Source organism: Cupressus sempervirens, chromosome 10 (assembly GCF_028749045.1).
Source record: "Cupressus sempervirens isolate cs-2001-9-10 chromosome 10, ASM2874904v1, whole genome shotgun sequence".
Taxonomy (NCBI): domain Eukaryota; kingdom Viridiplantae; phylum Streptophyta; class Pinopsida; order Cupressales; family Cupressaceae; genus Cupressus; species Cupressus sempervirens.
In genome coordinates this window covers 644,411,634-644,426,958 of record NC_143127.1, presented here as the reverse complement: position 1 = coordinate 644,426,958, position 15,325 = coordinate 644,411,634, and positions in this window count along the sequence as shown.

Here is a 15,325-nt window from a genome sequence, read left to right as displayed (position 1 = left end):
GTTGGGTAGACTCTGAATCCTAATGGATAAGGCACTGATCATGCATGAAATTACTTGTTAAAGAAGGCATACGATTGCATTAGGCATAAACATAAAATCAAATCAATTTTACTTTATTGTATGAATAGTTAAACTACTGGTCACCACTTATTTGCAATAATTTCTTGAGTGCCATTGTTAGCTACTATTGTCAAGGATTTATTGCAAAATATAGAAGATATATGACCATTCTCTACTTTAAAGGGATAGATCTAGAAAAATAGAAGTATTAGTTGAATGAATTGTGAGAAGAGTGCCAAATTATCAATTATATGACAAATATATCCCTAAGGTGCACCCACCTAAAGCTTTGTAGAGCTTGAAGAGTAGAGAATCTTGGTGATTCTATTGAAATTGGAACCAGGTCTAAAGTTTTCTCAGTTAAGCATATGAAGTAGCTAAGCCCTTAGACTAAGATAAACCCTCTAAATAATGATATTAGGCTTTTTATGCCTAGTAGTCTTGGAAAACACCAACACCACAATCATCAATTTTAGGGTTAAGTAGGATTCAATGAATCTACCCACTTTTTCAATTGGTTCCTCTAGAAACTTTAACTACAATCTTCCATGAATTATTCTCAAAATAGTTTACCTTGAATTATATGCCACCAAATCATCATAGTTATCTTTTACATGCTTCACATAATTCAAGAAATCAAATTAGTCAGCTTGGATTTATCAAATCTTCAATTTCACACTACTTGTTGTCACTCAACATCTATATTGTTATGTCACTCAACTAACACAAGTTCACTCAAAAAATACTAAAGTTTATTGATGTTCAACACCAACTAAACTTTCCTTAGTATATACTAACATTCACTTGGTTTGAACTATTTGTGGTGTTTTCTCAGCACCTATTGATATTCACTCTACTTCTATTGATTATTTCTCAGCTTGCACTAACTACTTAGAAAGGCTTGGTAGACAATTTTCTTACTTGATCATCTTCTAGTCTTAACTTGAGTAATATTTTATTACAAACACTAAGTAGATAAATGATACACTATAGTATCAATGTCTTACTTGGTCTTAGTGCTCCATTTATAAACCAAATAACTTTACCTTTCTCTAGGTGCTCTTGTTATCTCCTCTTTTCAAGTCCTCTTCATCAACCAGCTAAACAATATCTTTTAGACCTAAAATAAATTGTCTCACTAGCAGGTAGTAGGTTTGATATCATTGAAAAAATAATGATTGTTCCATTACAAGTTGTTGACTTCAAAACAATCTCATACCAACATTTACTTCTTCATAGATTCCTCCCATCAAAAGAATATGTCTTCTTTCACTTCACATTAAGGAGTCAAATCCCTTTATAATATCTTACAATTCTTTGTCATCATTAACTTCACAAAGTTTCTTGATCACATTTTCCCTTATTTTCCTATCTTCAGCATTAACTCTTCTTCTTTTGGTAATCAATATATTGTACAAGTCTTCTTGAATGTGTCTTTGAACATACTCAAACCTTTTATTCCTTAATTCCATATTTCTTACTACTACATTCTCTAACTAGATTTTATCTATGTTACTATACATGATATAAAACTTATTCAACAGAATAAAATATTATCATTTATAAATTGCAATGTCAAGTTCTTTACTTGGGAAATGAATGGATGCTTCTTGAATACATATCTAGGCCTTTCACTAACATCAGTGACTATGGGATTCATCATTTTAATTGATTTAATTTCTTCAAAAACTTCACAAAACTAGGTCGCTTTCAACTTTGTAATCTGAACGCTTCAAAATTTCCTTCAATTCATTGTCAAATCACTTACAAATGCTTCCTAACTATTCACACGATTGAATGATACTCACAATCCTATTTGTATCCTTTAAATCTTTCAATTAAAACTTGGCATTAATTATGCATCTACCAAAATTCAAAAATTTTTACTCTTTCAACTAGTAAACTTATTTGACTTCAATCTCCTTCATTTGTTCACCAAATGACTTGTGCTCTTAACTAGAGCTTCCTTAATTTTTTTACCACCTTTAGTCAATTTTGCAACTCTTAATTCAACTTCTAAATTCTATTCCATCTTTCTAATGCTCTATCTTTTGATAAAAGGTGCTTAATTCAAATGCAATGAGTTACACATAATTTCTAACCTCAATCTCTCATCAAGTGCATCAAAATATTTTTTTTCTAAAATTGTATTAACCTTCTAGATCACTTTCTTTCAAAAATACTTCCTTTAATTCATCAAAATACTATTTGAGTGCTTCCTTTTGACTGTTTGTGCTTCTATTATCATTTCTTCTATGCATTCCTTCTCTGATTTGGTTCCATTATGATTATCTACTATTTTTCAATTGCTTGCAATGTGTCCAAGATTGTTAAATTTACAACATACAATCTAGTTCCTTGCTCCATTAGGTCTTTCTCCATCATTGGATCTAATTTGTGATCTCATTATTTCATTACCTATAAGGTTAGTATCCCTAAAAATTCTACTATTTCCATTACTAATATCAAAAGCACGTTCCTTAAAATCTACTTCTTTATGTTCAAAGCCATGATAATTATAACAATAGAAATTAGTGATAGGTTAATATACTTACCTATGCAATCTCTCTTCATATGACCAACTTCATTGCATATAAATCATTTACCTCTAAATTCATGTCTAGCTTGCTTAGGTAATTCAACTTGCTCTATTTTATTAGATTTATCATGTTTCTCAAATAGATCAACTTTCTCAACTTCTTTAGATACTTCTATAGATATGTTTGGTTCAATCCTACTTTGATCAGTTTCTTTAGGCTTAGGGGTTTCAACAACTAGATTTGGTTCCTTCCTGACTTCATTTTTCTTGGCTAATTTTTCTCCAATCAGATATCCAAGACCTATCTTATCATAAATGGATCTCTCAAAAAGTAATTCTTCATTAGTTTTCCCACTACAAGAATAAAGCTTCTCTAAATGTTGTTTAGCTTGTGCTAATTCTCCTTTTATAATTTTATTGTACTTTACTAATTTTGCATGCTCTATTCTTATTGAATCTAATTTAGATGGTACTTGAGTCAGATGGGAACTTAAGTTTGCATTCTTCAATTTCATATCTAGTTCAATCTTATTGTCATCCTTCTTAAGACCCATCTTAAGTTCAACAATTTTCAACTTATCTTTCAAGATCTCATTTTCTTTCTTCATGGTTACTCCTTCATCATTGTCACTAATTTTCTCTTTTGATTCCTTCCTATATTTAAGGTAATCAATTTTATCTTTCAATTTACCAATGTAATATTTTACATCTTCATACCTTTCTAGAAGATCAATTTTCTCCAGGGCTTCTTCAAAAATTCTCTTTAACTATTCAATATTCATAGGGATCCTACTCAAGATGTTAAGCCTCTTTTCAGTAACTATTCTATACTAGCAATTGTTAGAAATAGAAAATACACAGAGGGGATAGGGGGGGTTAATTAGTATTATACAAACTTTTTCCCACAATTGGATATTATTGTTGATCTTAGATTGGTTTTGACAATTGAGTGTCAACACACTTAAGTTTTTTACTAAGTTCATATCGAGCTAGTAACATATGCCAAGTATAGTAAATGCCAAGTTGTCATGAGTGTCGAGTTACTCGTGTGCTAAGTAAACAATAAGTGCCAAGAAAATAGATAGATTCAAGAAAGTTTCAAAGTGTCGAATGAACAAATGATGTCGAGCAAGTTCAAGTGTCGAGCTAGAAAAAAATGTACTATGTGCCAAGTATCAATAATTAACAAGTGTCGAGTAATACAGAATTGGCCTAGTTATTTTTGATGTCACAAACAACTATGTAAACCATTTTTGAGCCACCATATGGATAGATCTCGAAGCTTTAAAGATAAGATCAAATCTATTTAGATTCCCTATGCAATCAACATGCAACCAATTAGAAAAATGGATGGAATTAAGTGAGAGAGTTGGATGAATCTCAATCATAGATTCATACCTAACCCTAAGCCACCAAAATATTTTTAAAGGGAGACGAAGTCCCATAATCTAGTGTGTGAGAGAGAATGCATGCGAGGAGGAGATAGTAGCAAAAATTTGAAGGAAGTGAAAAGGGGTGGATTGATCAACATACATTCAAGGTGACTTAGAAGAAGGAAAAAATTGTAGAATCAGTTATCAGAATAAAGGATCAAGGTTACAAAAATTTAATATCAAATTAGAAGGATTAAGAAAGACTAAATTAGGATCTAAAATCAACAATATCAAATTGTACTTGTGTATCAAATCAAACATTCTACTATACTTTCTAACAACTATATCAGTAGGATAAAATCCTTTGTATAAAGGTTGACCTAATAGTCATTGTAAAATCCTTTAATAGGGTAACATTCCAAGTGAGTGTTCTAAAGTCCTTTAGCTAGGCACACTTTTAACAAGGTGTTAAAATCCTTTAAAATGGTAGGATCTAACAATCCTTTGTAAGCATTGAATAGGGCAAGCCTCTCATAGGGAAAATCATGAGAATGGTCAAATTATGTAACCTTACCAGGTGAACTTTATTGCTGCAGTAGTGAAGAATTGTGGGTGTCATCCCCACCCTAGTTTTACTTTCTCATTGGAGGGTTTTTGGGTAATCATATCTGGTGTCAAAGAGTTTATGGGGATGCATTTACTTTACATTATATTTCAATATGTTTATGCATGTATTATTTTAAAGTTAAAATTTTTATTAGTTAGAGTTTAATACTTCTGATTCAACCCCCCACCCACCCCCCACCTTAGAAGTATATTTTTCCCATTTTTATTTGCAACAATTATTAATTACTCTATAACATGCTTATGAAAATAAACCAATAATGCTAAATAGTAAATAAAACCATACATAGAGAGAAATAATAACAATATTATTTCTTAACTAGGGAAACCATGGCAAAGGAAAAACCCTAGTGGGGATGGTAGTGATTGAATGATCCACTAAAAAAAAGAATCAAGTTGAGGATATTGACCCTATTAGGAGTTCGTCAATTACAGATAGTGTCTTAGTCCTTGTTAGACGACTAGGCCATGTTAAAAGCCTCAACCATATTAGGAGTTTCTTCAATCATGTTAGTAGTTAGTAGAACAATTACAACTATATGCAAGAAGAGCCCACCACCCTAACATGTAGTTATACAATATAGTGCTTTTCTACAAATGAAATAGGTACAAAAAACTTTTAATAACTCTTTGTCTTAATTCACATAACTTGATCTAACATCAAAATTCACATCTCAGATCTCTCACATAAATTTGCATGTTATATGCATAGTTTAAATATACATAAAATACTTCACATTCTTAGATATATTGCATATCACACATCTCACATTACTTCTCATAAAGTAATTATTTACTTATACCATTTCCTTTCACAAAATCCTTGTATAGTCAGCTTGATGTAAACACATGTTACATTGACTTAGAGTAAATATCTAGGATGGTGTACCTATAAACATAAGTAATTATTTCATTACAAAAATAATTCCTTAACACTTTATACCTCTTTTCCTATTGTACTTTGTTTTGTTTTGCATACTACCTTTACTAATGTTTAGCCTGTAACTTCATCCATACTATCTATACTGACTTGCACACTTAGATATGTCATTAGGTTACACTAATGTAGCTTCCCTTAAATTTGTGTGTAAGAAATATTATTTTATCCTTTTCTATACCAAAAACAATCTTTGTGCTATGAGTGAAACTATCTAACACTTGGACAATTTACTATCTCTAATTGTAGAAACTTCAGTAGTATATTTTACCATTATAATATGAAATATATGTTTCCATAAATGAAAACCCTAACTCATCTTACCTATCCATATTTCCAACATCTACATATTATATCTATTGGAAACCCAACTACTCCAATACTTGGGACTCACTAGAAGGGGAAGTATCAAGGTGTGGGATAAGGACACCAATAACATCCTTGATTCTAAGTTTCTAATAGGGATAAGATATATGAGAGGCCAGTGGTCAATGCTAAGGTCAACTAGAAAGAAAGTTATGACATATTACATTAGGCCCAACATGTTATTGATCTTACAAAATGTGTTGGATAAGGAAGGCTTTCTGATTAGACCCACTTCCCAACATTGCCACACTACAAACATCAACTAGACTAGAGAAGGGGAAGGTACTGAAGGTAACTATCCAATCCTACCCTACTATGTCCCCAATTCATCTTGAGATAGTCTATGGGAATGTAAGAGACATAGAATAATTTGAAAGAGAGGAAAAGGGGAAAGCTAAGAAGAAAAAGAATGCCTCATAATTTGAAGTAGAGACATCTACCATAGAGCCCTAGGGTTAGATCACTTCCTCCATCCCAAACAAGGGTAGAGTAGAGAATGTAGAAGTTAGGTCAAAGAGGAAGAGATTGAATAAAAAGGTGGCTTCCAATAGGAAGTGGCTTAGACATTTTTGAACTTTCTAATTTTGATTTGATGCCTATTGGGATGGAGGTCTAGGAAGGACACATTCAAGATAATCTTCATCCTGAGCCAAAGGATGATGAAGATCAAAACATCTTGCCTTTGTTGGAATGTCCTCTTGGCATATCTCCTCCTACTGCAACTAAAGAATAATTAATACACATGCCTCCTCCTCTTACAAAAGAGAACCTTGTTAGAAAGTAAAGTCCACTAATATAACTAAGAGTGGGAAGTGAATTAGTTATCCAACTATTATAAAAATTATCAACCTTATTAATCTTTATGCATCTGAACAATATAATCAGTAACCATGAAAAGATACTCATATGCACTAACACTAGATATGTTAACTAGGGAAACCCCTAATAAGAAGGAAAACCCTGGTGGTGATGGTACCAAAAAAATGATATACTAATTTAAATACTCCTTGCTAGAGGATGGACCTTGTTAGGAGTCAATAAATACATTCATTACATATTAGTCCCTATTAAGAGACTTTGAATCTCTGTTAGGAGATTCCAACCCTATTAGGAGATCTAGAAGGAAGATGAACTCAATGTCCAAATAGCTTTTGGGGAAAGATCACTTAACCCACTGTCCAACTAATCTTCATATTAGTCCTTAGATAATAATAGAAATGTAATGTAGTTGTACTTCAGCTTCCTCTATCCTCCAACCAAAGATCTCTTCTTCTTCTAATATCGATACCATATCACCAACATTGCATACAAGAATCCCTTGGATTGCTTACTCACATTTTCCAAATACGTTGTTCTTGTTTACATAATTCAAAATTCATATACATGAAAATCATGCTTTACCAAAAGGAAAATAACCTTCCTTTATAATATGTCCTCAATTCAATTCCTTGAGTTTCCCTTGAGGCTATTGGAGTTATTTTCAAGTAAAAGGGACTATTAGGTTGCTTTAAACCTAATACCAAGGTGTATAAGATAGAGACCAATCCTAAGGAATAGCTAAAACCTATACTCAACAAGGTTGATCTTAGATATGGACCAAGTTCAATAGAATCACTAAGACTCTCTTCACTTTAGGCTCTGCAGGGCCAAGACAAGTACACCTTAGGGATGGAAATGATTGGTTATAGTTATTCTCCTTTAAAACTAACTCATTCACTCGTATTCATCTTTTCAAAACTATCCCTTATTCAAAAAGTGGTCAATATTCCTCTATGATTTTCCAATAACTTCCTAATCATGGTAGCTAACTATAACTCCATAGAATATATTGCAAACAAGTAATGGCCATCAAATTTGGTTCTTTACCACATAAAATGGTAAGTTGATTGTTTGATTTTTATGTGTATTTTTCAACTCTATGAATCATCAACTTGTAACTAAAATTAAGTGACCAATGTCTTATCCATTGCTATATAGAGCCAAAATTAGAAACTCGGACCTATTTAATCAACTTGTAATTAAATTTGTCAACGATAAGCTCTGAATTTCATTCTTACCATATCATTTTCATGAACCCTAAACCCTATCACTTGTAGAAAGAAATTACTTAATTCTTTGAATTAATAGCAATCCATAAGAGAAATACAATTTATCTAAATTGCATTTAACTAAAAGAACATTGTTCACTTCAATCTCAAGATCACATATATATAAAGAAAGAGACAAAACTCGAAGACATAGATATACAATATTTCTTTTTTGTATTGATTTCCTTTTAAAATGAATACAATGCTAATAAAACTCAAAGTGTAACTCAGGACTTGACAACTAATACTTGGTATTCACTATATTCTTAGGTATACAACACTTATTACATTCATGTAAGTACAAAAAAATTAGATGGATTGTAAAGAGACATAAAACAATAAAATTTTATAGACTTTTGACCACCACTCCACATCTTGGGAATTCTTATATTGAGGATTGGAACAAGCTTTAGATGGGAGGGCAAGTGTTGAAAACTATCCAGTCAAAAACAAAAGGTAAAAACCTTTGAAATATTACTTTAATACATTGCTTTGGAGTTGAAAAGTAGGTAGGAAAGTGGGTTCAAAAATTAGATGATGTTTATGATAGAAGTCTTCAGTTTAACTATTTTGTCCTCTTCCATCTCCTTCTATCTTCTCATAGTAGCCTTCTTGTTGTCTCTATCTAATCATCTTCTTGAGATTGTAGTGTTTTAATACCTGCTATTAATCCGAGTAGCATCCCTAAATGCATTCAATTCCTCTACACATTTATACCATTTAGAATTAGTAATAGCCTTTACTCCTCCCAAGACTTTAGTCATATATGATTATGTCCTAAAGAGAAAATCAATCAAATCATAGATAACACTTACATCTATCTCATTATTACAATAGGCTACAAACCTTGGATGTCTTAAAATATCTTCAAATAAAGAAGACCATCCCTAAAATTCCTTAAAATTTCTATTATTATTTATAATACTAGGAATAAAATTTGGAATTCCCACAGTAATTGTTTTCATTTTGCCTTGGATCAATTGCAACTTTCTTGTGATAAAACCACATAACTCCCTTACCCTATTTATCATTTTTTTGGTATTAATGATTATCAACTTGGGTAAATCCTTTTTCTAGGGTAGCAAAGGGACCAAATTATCAAAAAATTGGTCATAGGGCCACCAAGTTGTGAATAGAGGGGATAAAATGTTTAATGTGTCTGAGCACTTGTATTCAACTCCTTTCAGGCTAATATAACTAATGTGAACAATTTGTGAAATAGCCTATAATGCACCAATTATGTGCATAAGGAAATTATAAATTGTCTTAATTTCCACCTCCTTAGCACCATCCCACTCATCAATATCCATACATTGGGCTTCTTCCACTATTGTAATTTTAGCTTCATTCTAAGTTTCGTGGTCCTTCACCTCTATAACAGGTCTAGTCACAACCATTAGCCTCCTTATCTCATCCTCCATGTCAGCTATCTTCATCTCTAGGACATAAGTACTCTTTAACTCCTCTTAATATTTATATCTAGCATCAAAGGATATGCTATAAGTTATGTATAACCTCTCTTGCAATGTATCATTGTTGATATTCCCCATTAATGATGTTGTATGCACCAGATTGTGGATTTGATCATTACATACAATGGAAACATTCCAAAAAAATACATTTCCATTGGGGGACTCCTTTATCTCCATGAGAGTTGGCTTATTTTCATATAGAGCCATGCTCCATACTGCCATTAATTTTCTATCTATATTAAATCTAGAGCCCTATAGCTCACCAGTGATATTAGTCTCTTCAAAAGAAACAAATCTTTCTTCCTTTCTGATCTAATCCAACATAAAAGAAGAACTAAGTTCCCAACCAAGAAAAAGAAGCATTCCACTTCTCATTACTAATGCTCTTTCTTCCTCAACTATGACATTCTTGCTATTTTGACTATACTCCTGCAACCTTTGCACTAATTCTGCAATTTTCTCAAGTGAATCTCTAGGTTGCAACTATAGGATGAGTTCATTCTGTTTCACCTAATAAAGAAATGAGCTAAATTCATCAGAATTTACAAATTGGTCATTCTTTGTGAATTCCTCTACCTTTATTTTTTGTTAATCCAACATTTGAATTTGTAGTTCTGTCATGTTCGAGATCTTTTCATACTCTCCTCTGTGTTTGATAAAAAAAATTGTGCTTGATGGTATCAAAGAATTTAGATCCCTGAGGAAAAATTTGAAATGCCTTTCCTTTGACCTTGTTAGGGATATGAATCATCTTTTTCTTCTTCTTTCCTTTAGCTAATGAAGATATCTTAGTTCATCATCCTCAACCTCTATAGTTATAACATTCTCCTTCTAAGGAGTTTGGGGTTCTGCTCTATCTCTAAACTCTATAGACACTCGTGTGATCAATTCATCAAAATTGTCTAGGCACCTATTGTAACTATCAAGATATAGTCCATCATAGTACAAACCCTTGAATGATGGGTTTTTTTCTCTCATGGCTTCTTCTATCTTCATTATCTTACTCCAATTCTAAGTGCTTTCCCTATGTACCTCTGTTTGTAAATAGTTCATGATAGGAAGAGTGTACTTCCTCATTTATTTAATAGAATTCCTCTCTAAATCATTTGGATCATAGGTTCTAGCTATGGAAAAGGGAAGTTTAAATTTAGCCAAACATTGGCCTATTTCTTCTATAACATGCTTCCCTATAAAAAAATCACCTATCTTTGTATTTCTAGCTATAAAAGAGCCTTTCCTAATAGCAAGGCCTAAATACTCTTTAGTCATCATTAGTAATTGCCAAAAAAAATTGAACTAGCCTAATCTCTTAGGGACATGTCTAGGTAATACACGGGGAGGTTGAGGACACCCAAAAACCCTAATAATTGAAAAATTATAAAATAAAAACAAACTAGCCCAATCATGGCTAAGTACCCTATCCTCATTTGGGCAAGAAGATGGTCTAATTAACATCCTTACTCCCCTAGGTACTCTCTTATCTATATCCATTAACATATTCATGATTGGAAATAAAAAATCATTATAGAAAACAATAGTACTAGCATAGGGATAAGACCTTTGCCACAATCAAGTCCACAATTGTAAAGGTAGGTTTTCTCCATTCTCCTAAGTGATCTCAATAAACTCTAGACTAATATGCCCTATATTCTTGAAAAGGATAATGTGCATCAACAATGAATAATGGAAAAACCTAAAGTTTCTCACTTCTCCCTTCTGAGCTGCCTTAATTTCTTCAGGCATCCATTCAATGATGTGTTCCACAAAGTCATAACAAAAATTGTGATTTGGATCCTAGATGTCTAATGCCATGATATATATGTAGCCTAGGGAATTCATGGTGCAATCAACTCCCACCACCTTCTCAATCCCATGTATAGTGTATCTAAAATATTTATAGAACTCAAGTGGCATTAGTTCTCCTACTTTCTTAGGAAATTCCCCTTTTTCTTTCTTTGATTTGGGAATGTGTCTCATCATGACAGTTCCATTAAATAAACTCTTGGAATTATTGAAGATTTCATTCATTTTTTCTTTCTCAATTTTCTTTGTGAGAGATCCACCAAGGTGAAAGACTTTGACAAAAGTCTCCCTATCCAATTTGCATATGACACTCATATCCTTTCTATGGAAGGCCTTGGTTGTTAGATCGTAAGCTTTGATTAATGCCTTCATAGATCAAAATCAACTATTACCTCTGACACTATCAATTTTTCCATGTTTCTGATTTGAGGGTTATAGATTGGTGATTTTGCATGCCTATTTTGATAAAAAAAACCAAAATATCTCATTCCCCTTGGTCTCAAGTAGAATGGAATCTTTGCAAAAGGATTATACATCTTTAAAGGAATTGACATTCAAAGTTTGAACATGAGAAGACCCTAGGAGAAAATACACTCACTCTTCTACATATAAAGTTTCCTATTTTGGCTTTGTCTACTCTATGGTTTGTGAAGATTCTTCCAAATCAATTTGAGCTATAATCTTTCCTTCTTCCTATTCCATGGTCTTTGGAATTGAAAATTTTAGAACAACTTATGTTAGTACTAGCTGTGATAACACTAAAAAGTTGTGCAAATTCTTGGTCCTCAAACTCTTATCTTTGAACTTGTGCAAAATATAGTAACTCAAAAATCTGTTATATCAACTTATTAATGGAGGGAATGCAATAGAGGGGCATTTATGTCTCTAAGAAATCTCAAAATCCACAAAAATGCAAAGAAATGACATGTACAACCAACCCTTTCAATTCTTTCATGCACTTTTGATAGGACATAACCTTTAAAATCATAATGAGGCCTCTAATAGTCATTCTTTACTTAACACTTCATCCTCATGATCTAATGACCATAGCATTTCCTTTCTTTCTGCTACTTCATGGTCTATCATTCATTTTTGGAGACTAACTATGCAACCCAACACCCATAGGTTTTGACCCTTTAATTAACTTTAATCACACAATTGCACCATTCTAATAATTGTTCCACTTACTACCCATGACCCTGCAAAATCCTTTGATTAGTCATTGTGTCACAGTTTCACACATCGCACTATGCTTGAGGCCTATTTTCCTATGACTATGTGATCACCACATTTCTTTTTATTTTAACTATATCACAGGGTTGTAGTCTAATTAATTTTAATATTTACTAATCGTGTAACAAAGTGATTAAGTCTTACTTAATTATCATCATCAAGTCACTAACCTAATAACTCTTATTCATTCTAATGGTATGACTAGGTGAAAAAACATCTTATGTATTTTGTAAGAATGATTTTTTAGTCACAAATCCATTCCCTTAATGCTTAGTTAACATACCAACTGCACCAATTAATAATACTTTAACCCTTTTTCCTGGTCGCAATCAAAGAACTGAAGAATCAACCTTATCTCACTACAATTGTGGGTCGATCATGGACTATGGAAGGTGTATATGAGAAATATGTTAGCAAAGGAATACTAATCTATTAAAAGAACAAAGCATTAACTAACAAAATTACTATAACATATAAGAGAGACCAAAAGAGAAACCCTCAAATGAGAATATGAGCCATGGAATGGCTCTCTCAATGAGATTCTTCTCTTGATGTATGGATGAGTCTAATGGATTAGTTTGGTAGGATTATGGGATGTCTGTTCAAGCTTCAAACTAGCTTCAATGGAGATTTTTGGGATTTTTGGTGTGGATGTATGAGATTGGTATAAAACTTGGTCTTAAAATGGCATTATAACTTTAGCTCAAAAGTTGTGATGAAATGGCTTGGGAGGGGATTAAATTTATAGGCTAAGGGCTTGAGGGATGGAGGGTTAAGATGCAAGGAGAGATGAAAGCTTAAGGAGGGATAGGATGCACTCAAAGGGGAGCACATGGATTGTGCTTGTTTAGCACCAACCAGAGAGTGACACATGTCATAGGGTGAGTGGATGTAGGCAAGGGGAAGGATGAGTCAACAAAGGAGGCTCGAGGGATAATATATTCATAAAGACCCTTCATTATGGCTTGTAAGAGCAATGAATGGGCTTGTAAGAGTCTTTATGGCTTTGTAAGAGCATTGAAGGCTTAGTGGTTGGGATATTTTGGAGGGAGTTGAGATTGTTGACTTTGCTTGGCTTAGGAAAGTCTTAAGCTTGCTTAGGGAATGTGACAAGGCTAGGGGGGGATTAGAAGTGATTTAGGATTAGATTAGGCTTGTTAGAGATATGCAAGTGGATGGCATTCATGAGGGTGGGTGAGTTAGTGGCTAAGCTAGGTTAGTATGGGTGGATGGGGTGGATTAGGCTAAAAAGGGAGTTTATGATAGTTTAAGGGTTATTAGATTTGAAGGCTTTATTTATCAAATAAGTTTATTTAATAAATGAGGATTTTGGAATTAGATAGAAGAATAGGATTAATTGATAAATGATAGGTTATTTAACTTATCAATTAGGACTATAGATGATTAATTAAATTAATCAGCTAGGGGATGACAAATGATTAATTAAATAGAAATTTAATTAATGATGCCTTTAGAGATAACTAAATAGGATTACCAAAGTGGTGTAATCATATTTAGGTGTCTATAGAAGGTAGTTGCATCATCATGGCCCTAACACATGATTATCTAATACCTCTAGAAAATATGCGATTAACATCATTTCTCCATGTCACCATAAAAACCCAAGGTTAGTTTTAACTTCATGTGAACCTATAACCAATGACTTTCTATGAGTCTTTAAGCCTTTTCACACATTTGAGTTCAACAACCATTAAGCCTCATAGCCTAAGTGCCCGACCATTTGACCAAAGCAATCGCTTGGTCGCTACCCAAATTTGACATAACATTTTACTTAGTGGAGCACAATCCCCTTCTATATAGCGAAAGGTGTATCCCTTATGGTTGCATAAGTGTTTCACAACCATACAAGACTAGACTCCACTATGTGATTCCCAATACCCACTCTCCTTAGATTAGATACAATTCAAAGTCTAAGACACCACCTTGAGGCCTAGCAAGACACAAACTTTAACTTGAGGTTTTTAGGGATGAAATAGGGCTCCTTCCATCCTTAGATATACTTCATAAATGTTTTCATACATCATTCCCTCCCATATATACTTTAGAAAATAAACTATGAACTTCAAAAATTAACCATGTACTTCAAAAATCAACTTATCTAAAACTCCAAAAATGGCTACAAGGAGAAAGTAAGGATTTGTGAAGGAAACCTTCTTTGAATTCCACCACAGAAAGTCTTAAACACCTTCAACCACTCCAATCCTTAAATCAACAACCCTTTCCAAGTTAGTGTTAGCATGAATGCTCATGCTATGGGGGAGCATTGTAGAACATTGATATGATGTATTCATGACTATGTTTGTCATTGATGGAAACATAGTAATAAGTTTGTAAAGACTAACAAAGCAATAGACTATGATTTTTGTATTAAGAGCATCATATTACTTATCTGATAATGTGCAGTTTCTAGCGCATACTTTAGTATGTCTTTGTTACAACGGTTAGTGTGTAGAACCTAATTTCACAGTGTATGGAAGATATGATTGATCTACAAAGAATTTTATGGAAATAGAGTATTAGGAAAGAAGTTCCTATTGTGTGATTGCTACAGTTCATAAAAAATATATTAAAAGGTTGCGTAGTTAATTGGAGACAGTATAGTAGCCATTGATGATGTCAATGAGTGTGTGCATATGGAAGTTGCACATGTGGAATTTTGTTTATAACTATGAGCGAACATCATTAATTAAATGTGTATTCATTTAATTAACATATTATAATTAAGTGGCAAGCTGATTTAAGGATTTATTATTGAGCATGGTATAAAGGAAATATTTTTTCCATGTTTAACATATAGAGAGTAGATAAGA